The sequence below is a fragment of the Lycorma delicatula genome, chromosome 1 (assembly GCF_047948215.1).
Source record: "Lycorma delicatula isolate Av1 chromosome 1, ASM4794821v1, whole genome shotgun sequence".
Classification (NCBI taxonomy): Eukaryota; Metazoa; Arthropoda; class Insecta; order Hemiptera; family Fulgoridae; genus Lycorma; species Lycorma delicatula.
In genome coordinates this window covers 298,549,794-298,567,316 of record NC_134455.1, presented here as the reverse complement: position 1 = coordinate 298,567,316, position 17,523 = coordinate 298,549,794, and the positions used below count along the sequence as shown (strand labels likewise).

At 30.1% G+C, this 17,523-nt stretch overlaps 1 protein-coding gene across 1 annotated transcript in view; it reads right to left on the bottom strand.

Annotated features, from left to right (window-relative positions):
* Positions 1–17,523, bottom strand: part of LOC142317857 (suppressor of lurcher protein 1-like) — a 545,965-nt gene that overhangs the window by 509,218 nt on the left and 19,224 nt on the right. The window lies entirely within an intron of this gene.

Below are 17,523 nucleotides of genomic sequence, written 5' to 3'. Positions count from 1 at the left end.
ATTTAATCTAGATAGTCAGTTCGGACTATCTGCTTCATCAGACTTAATTTTCTACGAAGTAATAATTAACTAAAAAATTTTACGAAAAGTTTTACTTATTTTTTACTTCGTAAAAAAGTCATTGAACTTATAGATCAATGAGCTTTGACGCCACCTTGTTGGAATCAATCGTGATTAATTTTCACTTCTCTTAACTGAATAATGAAGTTTGTTAAAACAACACTATAAAGTGTATTTTAAAAAAAGAGGGGCGTTCTACTAACACCAACCCAGACTTCAATTTTTGCTTCGTGTAAAGCTTGATGCGTAATCCACGGGGATTGGTTTTCGACCAAAGTCGTGTATTTTGTGAATTAATAGACCCTCTCAGAAGACACGCGTCATCTCCGAAGAACGTAATGTCAAGGATACCTATGGAATTTTGGTCAATAAAACTTTTAAACCATTGACAATAATTAAGTCTTTTGTCGTGATCTATAGGTTTCAGTTTTAGAATACTCATTACTTTGTGGGAGAAAAGTTTCAGTTCTTTTCCTACAGCTTTATGTGCGTTAGCAAGTCCGATATCTTGTTGCTGTACTAAGGCATTGACTTTGATGGACTTTCGGCCATAGCATCTGAAATATCAAGCAGCTTCTGTTTGGGTTTAGGTCGTCTCGCCCACTACTATCAGCGTCTTTAACAGAGCCTGTTGCCCGAAATTTTTCGGTAAGAATTTGAACTACATTGTAGTATGGAACAGGTGTATTTACATACTTTTCAAAAAATGTATGCTTCACTAAATTAATATACTTGTTACCTTCCGGAAAGTCGTGTTCAAAGAGAAAAATGAGTGTCTGTATCAAAAGAATCATGTTTTTCGCAAATATTGATTCCGCTAATTGAAACAACACGAAACGAAACGAAGCACGTTCAATTACAATTGAACAACTGACGTCTTGTTTTACTACTGAGCAATGCCTAACGAACCCACAGGGCAACCAAACTAACCTTGAAAGAACACAACGCATCATATAATTCTAAAGCATATTGTACAGCGATTTTCCTAACGCGCTGTATTAAAAATGTATCTCAAACAATTCAAATAGGTAATTTTAATTGTACCTTTTTTTAAATAAATAAAAAATTCAAAAAATCTTTGGAAATAACCGTAAATAGGCAATTTCATATAACTCTTCACGGCACATCGATCTAGCGTAATTTTGATGCAGATTTTGAATGACTAAAATAAATATTATTTTATTTTATTATTCTCTATTTAAAATTACAACAGAAAAGAATAGCTACAGTAAAAGTCATTCTTCTCTCGTTTGAATATTTATTTAAACTTCATATATTCTTAAATATATACTGATATAAAGAGAGTGACTAAATAAAAAAAATTTCTAATTAGCCCATCAAACAGCGAATGAAGAAGAGCAAACACAATGCGTGCAATACACTCAGTTTTTATAAAGAAGACTAACCTCGTCAAACTCATTGTATTATCGGCTATAGTACGTTGTATAAACAACGTGCGTGTAGTTTTCTATTGTGAGTTATCGGGAATTAGTTTTCAATACGTCTAAGTCGTAACTTCATGAATTCAGTTAGTTTACATGACTATAGAACTTAGAAAAATGAGTTAGGTATATTAATTTATGTATTTTTCATATTTTAACGTAGGTAATTTTTATGCCCATCAAAAAATTGTTTAAAAATTCAACAACAAAAACTAACACATTTGTTTTATTGATTTTATTTAAAGAAAAAAGTTGTTTTTATTTTTACTTTTATTTCTTCTGCTAATTACTTTTATGGGCTTTACTTTGTCTAACTTCTAGATAAAGGATTCTGAATTACTAACATTCTTCCTTCATATTGTATTGATATAACTACTGTATGTTTTATTGTCATATCAAGTTATTATATTAATTACTTTTAAGTAAATATTTTACCCCCTTAAATATTAACTTTTTTTTTAATTTCATTAATGTATTATTTTCGTTATATTTATATTTCAGCTGGTTTAAACTGTATAAATTTTATAATTTCTTATTTTTTTTTTTATTTGCTCTTTATACTTTCAATTAATTAAAAAAATTCAATCTAAAAACTTATTTATAAAACCTCAACTCTGAGATAACCTATAAAAATTCATGAATTTAATATTGGAAATAATTTATTCAATGTTAAACCAATTTAATTTATTGTAATTTTTAGAACTGTTAAGAATTTTATTGATGTTATTAGTATTTTTTGTTGTTTCACAGAAATAAAGACGAAAAGACAAAACATATATTTTTAGTATTTTAATTAAATAATAGTGCAGAAACAAAATTTTTTCTTAAAATTAAGTTAATATAAATTAATTATTTTGAACTGAAATGAAGCATTATACATTAGGCTTAATACCATATATAGCACAAAAGAAAACAAGGGAAAAAACACCATGAAAAGAAAAATTTTATTTTACCTCCACTAAGAAAAAAAGGGTATTATAATTGTATACTTTTCGCGATAAAATAATTTTTGACATATTCTTCGAAGCTTCCGATGTAGTCAGAAATATTTCCCAGCAATACACTCTTTGCCTTAAACTATTACAACCTTACCGTTTCCAATTCTTCTAATATCTTGTACACCTTTGTTTGTTCAAATTCATTTAACTTTTGATTTTAACACTGATAGATTGTTACGATTCCTTTATCCTTGTGAAAATCATTTATAGAAAAAAATGAATTACATGAATTACCAAAAAAAAAACTAACCAATAAAATAACATGATTAGTTCCATACAAATATTTCATTTTTAGATTTACAAAATTGTATAGGTCTCAATTTTTTTTTATTGAATTTATTTATTTAAATCAGCTCCCGTATTTACGCTATAATTAAATCGTATGACAGACTATCACTTAAGATAGGATCATCTAGTGATAATCCTCAACGAGTACAAAAAAAATTAATATGAATAAATATCAGGTAAATACTGCGAAAAAATAGTAAGAACTATGATATAATTTTATAACATTTAATATTGTCTGAGGATACAATTAAATATCTTCATACCATTAATCATGTAGGGTACGTAAATAGAACAGCAATAAATGAAACAACTTTGAATGGAACAGTAATCAGTAATAAATGAAATATTAACTTCAAAAAGAGACCTACAGTTAAATTAATAAACGTAAGCATCCGTAAATTTTAATAACCGAAAATAAAACAAAAGTAATTATAAGAAGTGGTATCTCAGTGGAACTACAGTAAGGTATTACTTCAGAGGATGAATGAGGATGATATGTATGAATATAAATGAAGTGTAGTCTTCATTTGAAGTACAGTATGAAGTACAGTCTCAAATTGACCATTCATGAGATGTACGGTTAGTTGAAACCCAACCACCAAAGAACACATGTATCCACAGTCTAGCATTCAAATTCATATAAAAGCAACTGCCTTTACAAGGACTCAAACCTTAGAAATCTCGACTTCGAAAATCTTTTGCGATAACGAAAAACCGGATCATCATAACGATCATCAGGCACATGGAGTCTCTTCAGCTTCCTAATGTCAAGAAAATTTCTTAAGGTTGTCAAGTAAATTTAATACTAGATAATTAACGTACTTCTCCAACCTTTATTTTTTTGTTTAGCCTCCGGAACCACGTAAGGTATTAATTCAGATGATGAATGAGAATGACGTATATGAGTGTAAATGAAGTATAGTCTTGTACAGTCTCAGGTCAACCATTTCTGAGATGTGTGGTTAATTGAAACCCAACCACCAAAGAACACCGGTATCCATGATCTAGTATTCTGTAGAAATTTTACTGCCTTTACTAGGATTTGAACGTTTGAACACTCGACTTCAAAATCAGCTGATTTGCGAAGACGCGTTCACCACTAGACCAACCCGGTGGGTTACTTCTCTAACGTTGACACATATAACTAGACTCAACTTCCTCTCAAACGTATGGAATGCGTATGTAATCGTGTATCTTAGTTTTCCTGCCGAACCACGGTGCTTGGATTATATTTCGTAGTATTTAAATCTGAAACCGTGAAATGATCTCCACAATTCTGTTACTGTTGTACCGCAGAGTTGAATTCCGTAAGTCCAAACCATATACTTCAAGAATACCTTGTAAAGCAAACTCTAGTTGGATAAAGACATTTGAGATCCGTTAACCATTACATCCCTTTAAACATAATCTCAAGCAACCTCCTTTTTTCCTTACATGATCTCTTCAAGGTTAATGGCGATCAACGTAAATAGGTCTCAAATTAAAAATAATTTGGTAGGTTTATTTGGCAAAACATTTTAGTAATAACAGCTATGATATCAATGAATTAGTATTACTAACTTAAATTTTTATTTATTAATAATCAAACAGTACGGCTTCAGTTGGCATGTATAAACAGATGAACACACCAAAATATTAAATTCTCTTTCCTCTTGTACGGGTTACTAGTGGAGGTAATCGTTTTATTTTTTTTTACCGTGTCACCTTTACAATAATGGTTTGTTTCGATAGTTTAGAAGAGTTGGTTGATAAACGTTTAGTTATAACAAATTTAAAGATAAAATATATCAAAAATGTTTTCACATGTAAACTAATGATATAATATTTTACTAAAATCTTGTTACGCTTTACAGCTTTTAAAACACGCGATTTAATGTATAACAATATGCACTAATATGTATTTACATTGTAGTTCAATAAATATATTTAAAAATAGTACTAATAAATAATGTACGAGTAAATAAATTTTTTTGTAAATTTAAGATAAAATAAATTTCTTTAGCCATTATACTAGACGTTTAAATAAGTATAATATTCGCGCGCGTATATGCTAATATTATCATAATTGTGACAAGTACTATCACTTTATTGTTATTAATTATTTTACTATAAAAATTTCTGGAGCAACAGGTGTTTTTTTTTTTGTAAGGTAGGAACTTTGAACACACTGGAAAGATGGACCGATATAAATATACAGAGTGTATCAAGAAGTTCTCCAGAGATTTTCATAACCTACCCTACCAGTAAAAAAATAATAGAAAAAATTACATAAACTTGTGTACTAAAATGCTTCGTTTGGGAGTTACGGCTATTGTAAAATTTTTTTCGGATTTAAGCTACCACAGTGAAATAAGGGCGTACTGAAATTTTTAGTAACTTAATTAAGAGGAAAAATGAGTGAATTCTTATGTTTTGTTGACCTGAAAAATTGAATAAAATAGACCCCCCCGTAAATAATCCTGTTATAAATTTGGATAAAAACCCTGTCTTTTATTTTTGACATACAATAACTTTCTTAATAGGTAATAAACACACAAAAGTTTAGAGAACTTTTAGAGAATGTACAACACTGATATTCTTTCTCTGTATGTAATAAAAAGTTTCACTTTGACTCACAATGAGTATGTTTAATCAATAATAATAACAAATACTTAACGGTTCTCTATGTCAATTTTTTACACCAACAAATGGCATTAGATTTTACCTTATTAAGAGACAAAATACTTTTATGTCGATGTTAACGTAAATACAATCTGTATATGTATAATTTTTTTATAATATTCTCTTAAATATTCTGTACATAATAATCTTCGTTGGTTTTTCTTACTCATTTTATGATTACAAAAATGCACTTACAATTTTCTTTTTTTAATTTTTTTTTATTACCCTCAGTAATTTGACTGGTTTGATGCAGCTTTCAAGCTTCCCTATCTAGTGCTTGTCGTTTGATTTCGGTTTAACTTCCACATCCCAAATCCCTAAAAATTTGTTTTCTGTATTCCAAAATGTTACCTGCCACACAATTTTTCCCATCTACCCGTCCAATATCAGACTATTTCAGGATGCCGTAAGATATACCCTATAAGTCTGATAGCTAGATTTCCAAATGCTTCTTTTTCATAAATTTGCCTCAGCAACTCTTTATGTCACCTTAAATCCACCCGTCTGACTTTTAACATTTCAAAAGCTTCAAATATTTTCTTCTCAGGTACTCCGATCGACCAAGTTTCACTAAATTACATCGTATTTCAAATTAAAAGGTCGTTTCGCCTGGGCTATTCGTTATTTTATATCGCTCCTGCTTCGTCCATCTTTAGTAATTATACTTCCTAAATAACAGAATTGTTCTACCTCCATAATCTCTGTTCTTGTCCTATTTTTATATTCAGTGGTCCATCTACTTTATTTTTACTACATTTCATCACCTTCGTTTTGTTCTTGTTTATTTTCATGCGTAGGACTTCATCCATGCCATTCATTGATTCTTCTAATTCTTTTATTTTCAGCTAGAATTACTATATTCAGCAAATCGTATCAACTTTATCTTTTCACCTTGCCCTGTTACTCCGGATGTAAATGCTCTTTAACCTCATTAATTGCTTGTGTTTGTAAAGATTAAAATATAACGAGGATAGAGAATATTCTTGTATGATTCCATTTTTAATACTCCTTCTTTCTTATGCGTCCGATTTTTACTGTTTCATTTTGGTTCCTGTAATTTTTAGCATCTTTTTTTAATTATCATTCCTCATTAAAATAGATACCGTTTTGAAGAGTGTCTTGTAACCGAAAAGACCGTTTGTCCAAAATTGCTCAAATTGGATTACGACAATGAGAAAAGATTATTTATCAGGTTTGTAGTAAGACATAAAAAAAGATCTGTGTTAAATTCTTGTTGGTTTTTTAATTATAAAAACATTATTGAAATAGAATAACTCCGCACTAAATTTATCTACTTTAATATAATAAATTATTAAGTTCTGGACTCAGTCACGGATATTATGCGAGCAGTGTAATTAAAATAGTTTCTATTTTTTTCTGCTAAATAACTTGATCTTCATTCTTAAAATTTATATATATATATAAAAATCCAATAATTTATATACAATAATATATATTGATTAAATATAACATAAATAAAATTCAATTTTTTACGTAAAACAAAGTTTTAAAAGATTAATTTTAATGTTAATGTTTCTACGTAAGTATAAATTTGAATATATTATGAGTAACAGAATTTCCATTTCATAATTATTAATGTGTTAAAGGAAATTCTTTGTTTGTTGTAATAAACATTATTCTATATGCCAGCATCCTGAGTAACATAAATTAAATATTAATAATGAAGCGCCTCCATTACCTTAGCATAGATTAAACGATTATTACTTTATTTTTAAAATCATTTACATAATTATCTCAATTTTAACGTAATTAATTACTAACAGGTTATATTCATTTAATAACTATTCTGATTTGTTACAGGACTAGTACAATTACAATTATAAATGGATCAGCAATATTAAGTATTTAATTGAATTTCAACTTAGTTCAGTCAAACGATTTTGTTGAGAAGCAATACAATAAGCTTGCAAATTTCAAAACGTTCACCGTCCCATCTGTTGATTATTTCATTTGTTCACAAAGTAACAATTGGATATACGTATTAACTTTACATAATAGAAGTAAAATGCAATTTGAATCTTATAAAGTTTTAAACATTTCAAAATCAGGTTTGGCTAGTCTTAATCGCTTCACGAGGTAGTATTAAGAGGATTCATACATAAGCAAATCCTCCTGTTGCATGGTATAAAGTTTGAAAGAACCCCCTGTCAAATACAGAATAACTTCTTCGTTCTCTGTAGCATTTCACCCGACCTTTAGCAGACTCATTTATTCTCATTTTATATCTACGCCATCTGCATTTTCTAATTGCTTCCTCCTTTCTTAAATCTCTTGACCTTTATTTTAGAGCAAGTCAGAGAATAATTTATTAAGAAACTTTTTAAATATTAATATTAATAACAGAATTCATTAGAAAAGAATGTTATTATAATAGATTTAAAAAAAAATTTTAATTTACATTTTACTGACCGATTAATTAGTTAACAAATTTAGTGTTATAATATATTATTAACAAACTGGAATATTTTCTATTCGAATTTACATGAGAAAAAAATTTTTTTCTACAGTATTAGTGTTCATACCAAGCTACCAATAATAGTTCATTCTCATAATTATAAATGCTACTATTATTAATATCCTTCATATGCAATAAAAAGAGTTTGTCTTAACGTTTATTAAAATAAACAGGAAAATAAGACTACTCTTCAAAAATTATATGTAAAATTTAATAAAAAATAAGCATTTCAATTATTAAACAGTGATGATATCATACGGGAAAAATATGTATTTTAAAAAACGGTAAAATTTTCTTGATGATGAATTATTTTTATACTTTGACATAATATACTATAAAATTCACCAACCAGATCACGTATACACGCAGGTAGACTCTACATTAAAAAGTTAGAGAAAAGACAAAAATTGTTATCTCATGGAAGACAAGTCTTGTGAGTTCCATCTGTGTAATTGATCGCTTCTTAAAATCCAGAAAAAATCCATTTATTACTAATTGTTTTCTAATCTGTTTACCAGATTGAAAAATGTACATTTGAAAGTGTAACTGTTTCCAAAATTGTAAGATATTAATAAAAGCTAATCGGTGTTTAGATTAATAATTCTTTATCTAAATTTATTTTTTCTATAATAAATTAGCTTTTCCAACTATCGAATTCCTGTTTATTTTGGAAATTAAAAAAAAAAAACTATTTAAAATAAATTTTGTTTTATTAGTAGTTTCCAAGAAACTTTACATCCGGACCGATTACTTAGTAGATGTATATTTTATTAAATATTTTTATTTATAGTCGTATTGAAAATTTAAGTCAGCAACTTTTTGGTGTAGTGTAAATTTACCGGTAAAAGTGCAATCATGAACAAAATCAGAACGAACATTCCTGAAATGTGTAATTAATTGAATCCCAACCACCAAAAAAAACACCGGTATCTACAATCTGTATTCAAATCCGATCCCACCGGGCTGGTTTAGTGTTTAACTCGTTATCGAAAATCAGCTGATTTCGAAGTCGAGAGTTCTAAGTTCAAATCCAAGTAAAGGCTTTTATATGAATTTGAACATTAGATAATGATACCGGTGTTCTTTGGTGGATTTTTTCTTCTCTCCCCACTGGCCAGGAACCACAATTAACTATAACAGCCGAGGGGAGTGTCCATATACTCAAACAGGCCTCCCCACCTCCCGGCTGTATCTGGCATGACAAATCGGCCCGCCGGTGGAATCTTTCCTCCGACCCTGCCTCTAACTTCCAGAGCAAGGTAACCAGGCCAGACTATGTTTTTTCTGATCCCCACCTCAGAATCCAGGATTCGGTCTTTACGCCAATGCCTCTAACGGGGACAACCCGGAAGGGGCAGCCCCGCCGACACACGGTCTTTTTCAGCGCGCAGGTTTTGAAGTCCCCATGCCTCATCACCACTGACCACCCGCGCAAACACGGAAGTGGCTGTGCAGGGGGCTGTTCATCATCACCTCGCTCCCCCCCCGTACTTCCTCCTGACGACCACAGAAAGTTTCATTGTAACGATACGCACTCCTCAGTCCGGTGGCCAAGTATACCACATACCGCGCATGTCGCAGGCGCTGTACAACCCGTCTGCCGGTGTCCCGGCATCCCACAGATGTAACAGAGCTACGACCTGTCGGTCTCCGTACAGGTTGGCGAAACGTGCCCCACGGTCCAGCACTGATAACATCTGTTTTCATTCTCCCGGATGACCACCCTGTAATGAACCCCTCCGATTTTCGATTTTGATTGTCCCTTCCATCATACGTTTACCCGCTCGGTACGTTGTAATAATCGTGACGTTTTTAGTTTCTCCATAATCGAGACGGATGGACGTTTATCTGGAAGCCATCAGTCGTTCCAATAACAGCTGTTACAGCTTCGTGAATTTCTCAGCCAGTTGTATCCACATCAACGTCCTTAACATGCACAACGATCCGTTAAGTGCCCCAAGACTTTATATCAACGCGTAAGTCCGGCGCTCTGACTCGTAAGGCAGTCGAAAACTCCTCAGCCTTATTGGCTCCATTGACCCGCATTCAAAATTCATCGCCCCGTCAAAGGGACAGCAACTCACTTATCTCCTCTTGCGTCACTATCCCCTTAACCGCCTTTAGAAGATCTGCATAGGACTTTCCTGCCGCCTGTACCCTTATAACCACGCTATCACTAACAGCCGGAGCGGTCCTTGGAACTGCCAGAGCATCCTCATCGGCGGACGTGACAGTCACACGGAAAATATAAACTCGCACCGGGTCCACCCGCTTGCGATATACACAAGTCCCTGATTTGGTCTCCCAATTTGCCAAACAGCAACAGAAAGACAGGCGAAGAAAACTCCGCTGTGAGCAGGCAACACCACAGTCAACACAGCCTCTACGCCTTCCGCGGCTCATAGAAAACAGTTAACCTCCGCTCCATTAATGCGGAATCCTCCCTGCTCAGAACGACAGATTCAGTCTTGATAACTTCACCCGGATTCAACTCCCTGCCGGTAGCCGAGTCAATCGTGGAAGTGAACCATCTCCTCCACACCAGCAGAATAATCGGAATCTGAGTAACCTCCCTATCGGCCTTAGCCGGCCAACTTCTGATCTCCAGTCGCACAAGTTCTTCATCCGTTAAAGCCGTTTTAATCAAGTCCAGTATCCTCCCCTCCCGGAACTCCTCCAAGACTGGAAAAGGCAATGTACGAGTAAACCTCTACGCCATTTACGGTAGCAGGGACTTGTTTCAGAAATCTTTGAGGACCTCAGTCAGTCTGAGTAAATACTTAAAGCAATATACTGAGTAAATACTGTCAGCAATCCGACACACTCCTCGATATCATCCGAGATACTCTCTGGGTGACTAGTTCACGTAAGTCCTCATCCTTAAATAACAAAACCACCAGTGCTTCATGAAGCTCTTCTTTACGAGTGAGAATTTCATGTTCCTCCTCGTTGCAGTACTCTTCCTTCATTTAGTCCTCCTCAACTGCCGATTGTGTTCCCACCATGGACGATATCGAGCCTGTGTCCTTTGCTCGCAACTTCTTTAAATCTTCTCTTTGATGGGAAAATCGTGTTTTTTGGTGGTTGGGTTTCAATTAACCACACAACTCGGGAATTGTTTACCTGAGACTGTACAAGACCACACTTCATTTACATTCATACATATAATCCTCATTCATCGTCTGAAGTAATACATTATAGTGGATCCGGAGGCTAAACAGAAAAAAAGTATTTAAATTTGAATAAATGTACGAGTAAATTACATTTATTAGGATTTGTACCTTAGAACTTGACTTGACTTCGAAATCAGCTGATTTACGACGAAAAGTATACCACTGGCCCAATACGGTAGGGTTACATGTATACTTACAATGAGCTAAACTTTATTATCTTCGCAGTTTTTCTTTTAATCTGAGTTATGTTTTCTCAACTACATATATTTACATTGCTCATATACTTATAGGTATTCAGTTTTTAAATAAGCCTTATTTTTTTAGGATAAACAGGAGAAATATACATAAAAGGAATTTGTAATGTAGAGTTTTAAAATGTGTTGTTTCAAGAAGATGGTTAATATTAGTGGGTATTCAAATTTGCAAATTAGTAAGTCTTATAATGAGTACGTGAGAAAGGACATTTCTGGTAGAACTTTGTAAATACATTACTAGGTTAGTAGTTAATTAAGATATCCAAGTTTAATTTGGTAGTAAAGGGAAAAGAAGAAGCTAAATATTGTAGTGGGAATCAAAGACTGGGATATATGAAACATATGATGATGGAAATGTAAATATGTTGACATAAAAGATAATCATACAACAGAATGAAATCAGATCATGCATAAAACCCGTAAAGTGACTGAGGAAAAAAGAATTTAATAAATAAAGAACTTTAACTACGTAAAACATTTTTTTTTACTACGTAATGTTCATTTTTTAGCTTTAACCTGTCTTATCTCGAAGTAAGAGTTTTTACTCTATAATTGGAATATTTTGTAGAACCTTTTCTTTATCTATCATAAATATAAGAATTGCTTATTTCATTCCTTAAAAAAAAAATTGTATAGTCTATTTCATATTATTACAAATTCATTATTTCGAATATGTTCATATTTAATATATCCTGAATGTACCCGTATATATATATATATATATATATATATATATATATATATATATATATATATATATATGAGACATATGAAGCTACACTGAATCTTTATTTCCTTAACTCCCCATGACCATATGGGACACTCATAAACTACATTTGCATTTTATAGGCTATATAATGAATAAAAAAACATATGTAAGACAAAAAAAAGTTAACATTAAAAGGACAGAGATAAATGAAAAGATCCGCTCAGAAAAGAATGGAAAAAAGTGCCCAAGGGAAAAAGAGAATTTTTTAATTTAACCAGAAAACGCGTATTCATTTAACACAAATAAATACTTAAAAAGAAAAAAAAATACTGGTTACGTATTTCAGTATAAAACGGTGGAAGAATTTTTTACTTCACTGCTCAACTGTAATGAAGCTCCTTTCCAAGATAGATAACCCGGTGACAAACCAGATCTTTTTTTTTATAACGCCACTAGTATTATAAGTATATTTTATTGGAAATATCTGCTTTTCTGTGTTTTTTTTTTGTGGTGGATGGGAAGTTGTGCTGAAATAAAAAAAAAACATCAAAAATTGTAAGATTAATAATATAACGTTTTTAGTAAATACTTATTTAAGTTGAATGAATATTATAATTAATATTCTTTCAAGTTAATTATTTAATAATAAAATATTTATATAAAAAAAAAAAAAATGATAAATTATATAACAAAAATCATATTTAATGTCTTTTTATACCTAACATTATCGAAAATTGAAAATAAAACAAGAAGAAATTTTTAAAACTTTTAAATAACCTTATATGAAAAAATAAATTGTTGAATACGAGTTAGTTTAAGCTCATAGTAGAAGAATATTTACTAATTAAATACCAGAGCTCTGAGAAGAAAATCCATCACGTTTACCTGTGAAAGTCGTACGAGAATTCAAACAAGTAAATATCTAATTTAAAATTAGAACTGTATCACGAATAATTAAATCTTCTATAGGGAAAACAAATTATTTTGAAAATTGAAATCTACCAATTATTTCCCAAGTTTTATGGAAATAAAAAACATAGTTATTGTTTGAAAAATATACTAGTAAACCCACGATGGCATTAGCGTGTCGAAAAAAGAGTAGTAAAACATATTTATTTAAGATATACATTAGTTTCTCAGAATACTAAGCATCGTATAAATTACTTTAATGTCGGTTTTTTTTTAATGAATTCACCTCAAAAACGGGAATTCACAGTAATTTGCACACTAATTTCTTGTTATTAAGTTATTTTTATTATATGAAATAATGCCATTCGTAACTCGAATTCAAACGTATGATTTCTAAAAGCCTGAGATTCTAACACTTCAACTTGGAGGTCATTTTTTGAATGCCTGGTATGTTGATTTTGATTATATTAATTATAATGTCTTTTATATTTGCAGTTAATATTTAAAATACTCTTAAGCTGAACTGTTTATAAATCTTCTAGCAGAATTTGAAGCTGATGTTCTTCCCTAGAACTATTGTAATAATCTATCCTAATAGAAATAAATTGTTTAGCAAAGATTTTCTCATCCTTAGAAAAATTGATTTGACCCACAAATCGATTACGTTTCACCTTTTCCATTTTTAAATTCAAAAGGATTTCTTTCATTTGGGAATATTCTAAATATATAGGATAAATCATTTTAAGCAATTCTTTAACTAAAATTTCTTATACAAAAATTCCCATAATTTAGCAATGAGCTCAATTAATAAAGATTGACAACAAAAAAAAAAGTAATGTTTGTTATTTTTTAAATATTACCCATTGGCTATTATATTTTCATTGTTTTTAATAAGTTAACTGTTGTGATCGTAAACTGTTTTTTTTCTTTCTTGAAAACGCATATTTTCATTAGAAAATAATTTTCTGTATAACTTATAGCATTAGTAACTTTTTGGAAAACATTCAAAGAGAGGGATTGGAACGGTTACCATAAAGCCTTCCCATCACAGTATAATGATGGCGCAGACATCCTTGACCAACTTTACTCTTTTACGTCCATTATACTTGAGAATATTAATAAATATATACCACAAACATCGGGTAAGCTTTGACGTCCTTCCATTCCTAGGTTGAATGATGATTGCCAAAACGTTATTAGCAATCGACGCCAGGCACTACGCAAATTTAACCGCAGGCCTACAACTGAAGGTCTTAATTTATACCGTAGGGCTAGAGCAGTGTGACATCGAGTAGTAATAATAATAAGTGAATATAAAGTGAATAAGTAAAATTTAATTGTACATTCTTGGAAGAGCTGTAATTTAAACATATATAGGCGAATATATATTATATGTATATATGATTTATTACTGTATGAACTTTAGTAATCGTGTGAAATAAAATTACAAGTTCACAGCCCTCAATAACTACTATAAAACAATATACCATAGCTTTACATAGAGTTCAATTCATACTCGGCAAGTAATCTTCACTTCCCACTAAATGGTACAAAGATCATTGTGGAAAATATGTATTAGATATCTTTTATTTACATAAAAATAATTGCTTAATCTCTTTTTTTATAATGAAATATTAATGCTTTCCTAGCATTGTCACTTTAACATCCGTAGTTAAAGCGTTTTGGAGTACCTCATTTTCAAAACTACTTTTAATAATGAGACTTTCTGTGTTGAAATCTTTGAAAATATAGCGATTTTAAGCTCTTCCCATTCCCCATCCCTATTGTCGTGGCTTTTTCTGCTTTATTACTCCCGCTTTAAATGTTATACAATTTCTTGAATTTAATTCTAACTAACCTTGACATTAATTATAAACTAAGAAATTGTATAACCGCTAAAGCGCGAGGGAAAAACAAAAGAAGTCATAAAAGTTGGGATGGGGAGTTGGAGTAACTTAAAATCGTAATTTATTCGACGATTCCAATACGGAAAGACTCAGTATTAAAAGGTGTTTTGAGAATGAAGGTACTCCGAAACGCGTAAAAATATTAAATGTTGTGAACATTTTTATTAGCTTATATTTTACTTATCACGATAATTTTAGTGATAATTTTGAATAAATTAATTTATTTTATTAGATAATTATTAATGACGCGTTTTCAATGTTACAATTTGTCAAAGCTGACCCTGTATTTTAATTCCTTTAATGAAAATTATTTCTACAAATATGTAAATATTTATCATTTATATTTAATCTGATAAATTTTTTTCCAGAAAAATATGCCTTTCAGTTAACATTTATTATCCGTATAAACATATTGATTCATTAACTCAATGTAGTTAGTATTAAAGCCTGTTCTAGATATGACTTTTTTTAAATTTATTTGTATATTCAAGAAGATATTGTTAGCAAATTACTGTAAAATAATTTATTTAGCCCATTATTTTATCCAAATATTATTATTTATTTATAATACAGCTATTTCAAATACCTCATTAACAAAAGCAACGTGTTATAGCCTCAGGTACTCGAATGGCGTTTCCTCTTGTAAATGAAAACTCAAACGTGTATGAAACAGATGAAAAGGTTGTAAAATATAAAATACTAATTATGCTTAACATATTTTTTATTTCTACCAAACCCTCCATCATTAGCAAAGTTAAGCTTTTTATATTAATAAGTCTCAAAAATTTCTGGAAAAAATTGTTTTTACGATAAACAACGGAACCAAATAATTCATTAGTATTAATTATATATCTGTTGTACGTCGTATATCTGTATGTTGTTTAAATGTGATAGGTAAACTTTAAAGTGTTAAAGTTGGAACTCTTAAATCCTTCACAGCCGTTTACCATACGAAAGGGTAGTTGCTTATTGAATTGGGAACAAATCACAGAAGTGTAGAAACACTCTAGGGAATTCAAACAACATGTCGAACTCAAATAATGTAGTGTAAAAAAACCTTTTGTAGTAGAATTTTTGTTATGTGGGAAATAAGAAGAAAAAAAACTTATGTTTAATGGTCACATGAAAGAAGATGAACCACTAAGCTGAATAAAATAACAACCAATATTTTTTAATGATAGTAACTTAAGTTTTATTAAAAAAAACACAATTTAAGAAATACTTGCAATATTTCTTTAAAAAGCAGATATTTAAAAAAATATTGTTTTAAAATATATTTAAATTCTTCTCTAATGATAAATAATATTATGTATTAAACACTATCGTAGAATTTTGAAAAAAGGAATCTCCATATAGAATAAAGTTTTAATGTGAAAATACAATAATAAAAAAACATTAAAAGTGCAGATTTGATAAAACCTGTACACTAAATCAAAAAATGATACTTCTTTCTATCATCATTACGTGGAAATTCAAAATATTTAAAAAAAATTTAGTTGACAAAAAAAGATTAGTTATAAGATTAATTGTAAATCTAAAGGAAGATATTAAATAGGATTTGCATATTGTACAAAGAACATAGCATTAACATACAAAGACAATAAAATTACCGTAATAAATAAAATACAATAAAAAAAGTAGACAGTAAATAGTTTGAAAAAAGGTATCAGTAGATATTTAAAAAAATTAGTATATATAAATATAGAGTAATATTAGTGATTAATTTGCTTCTTGTATTAGTTTTCAATTTAAAAAAAATTACTCATATTTGGTTTTCATTATAGTTATGTTTACATTCGTATTTCTGTATTTTTTTCTTTTAATTTTATATGATTACAATATTATTTTAAATAGATAAAAAATCGGGCTATATTTTAAAATCAGAACTATGATTAAACATCCTCTTTAAACAAATAAAAAAAAATATTTAAGTTAATATATCACTCCTGCCAATTTACTGTATCATTTATTAAATGTTATATAACGTACTATTAATAAATAAATTTAAATGAGAATAAAATATTCTAAAATATATATTGTTCAATACAATTAAATTGTTAAATAAAAATTTAAAATATTATTTTTATTATTCAGTTTTCACAAAAGCGAAAATCATAAATATATATATAATGGCATGAAAACAATGATTTTATTAACTAAATAAAGTTAAAAAAATGGTGTTTTTTTTATCTATCTGTTAGCATTTATAATCAGTATCCCATAGGGGACCATAAGTAAACTGGAGTCATGTTAATCAAGTGAAGAGTGGTCCCCAACTAAACCACTCATTAAAGCATACAAAGGGTCAACACGTCATGTATAAGGAAACCACCTGTACAGGTAGTCGAAGAAAAGTACAATACTTAACATAGCAGTAGAAATAAATCACTGGATGAAAAAAAACCAGATAAAAACAATGTCAGCAGACAGTAATGAATTTCTCACCGATAAACATGTGAAGCCTCTGATATGGCCCTCATCAATTTATTTTGGAATCTTTGATTTGTCTTAATATTATCGTTACTAGACTTACTCCATACGTCCAGATAGTGTAAACATTACTCTACAGATCAACCGTTAATTAAATCACGATAATGTTGTAAGTTTCTACCCAGGAATCAGTTTAGTTCCCTATATATGATTTTA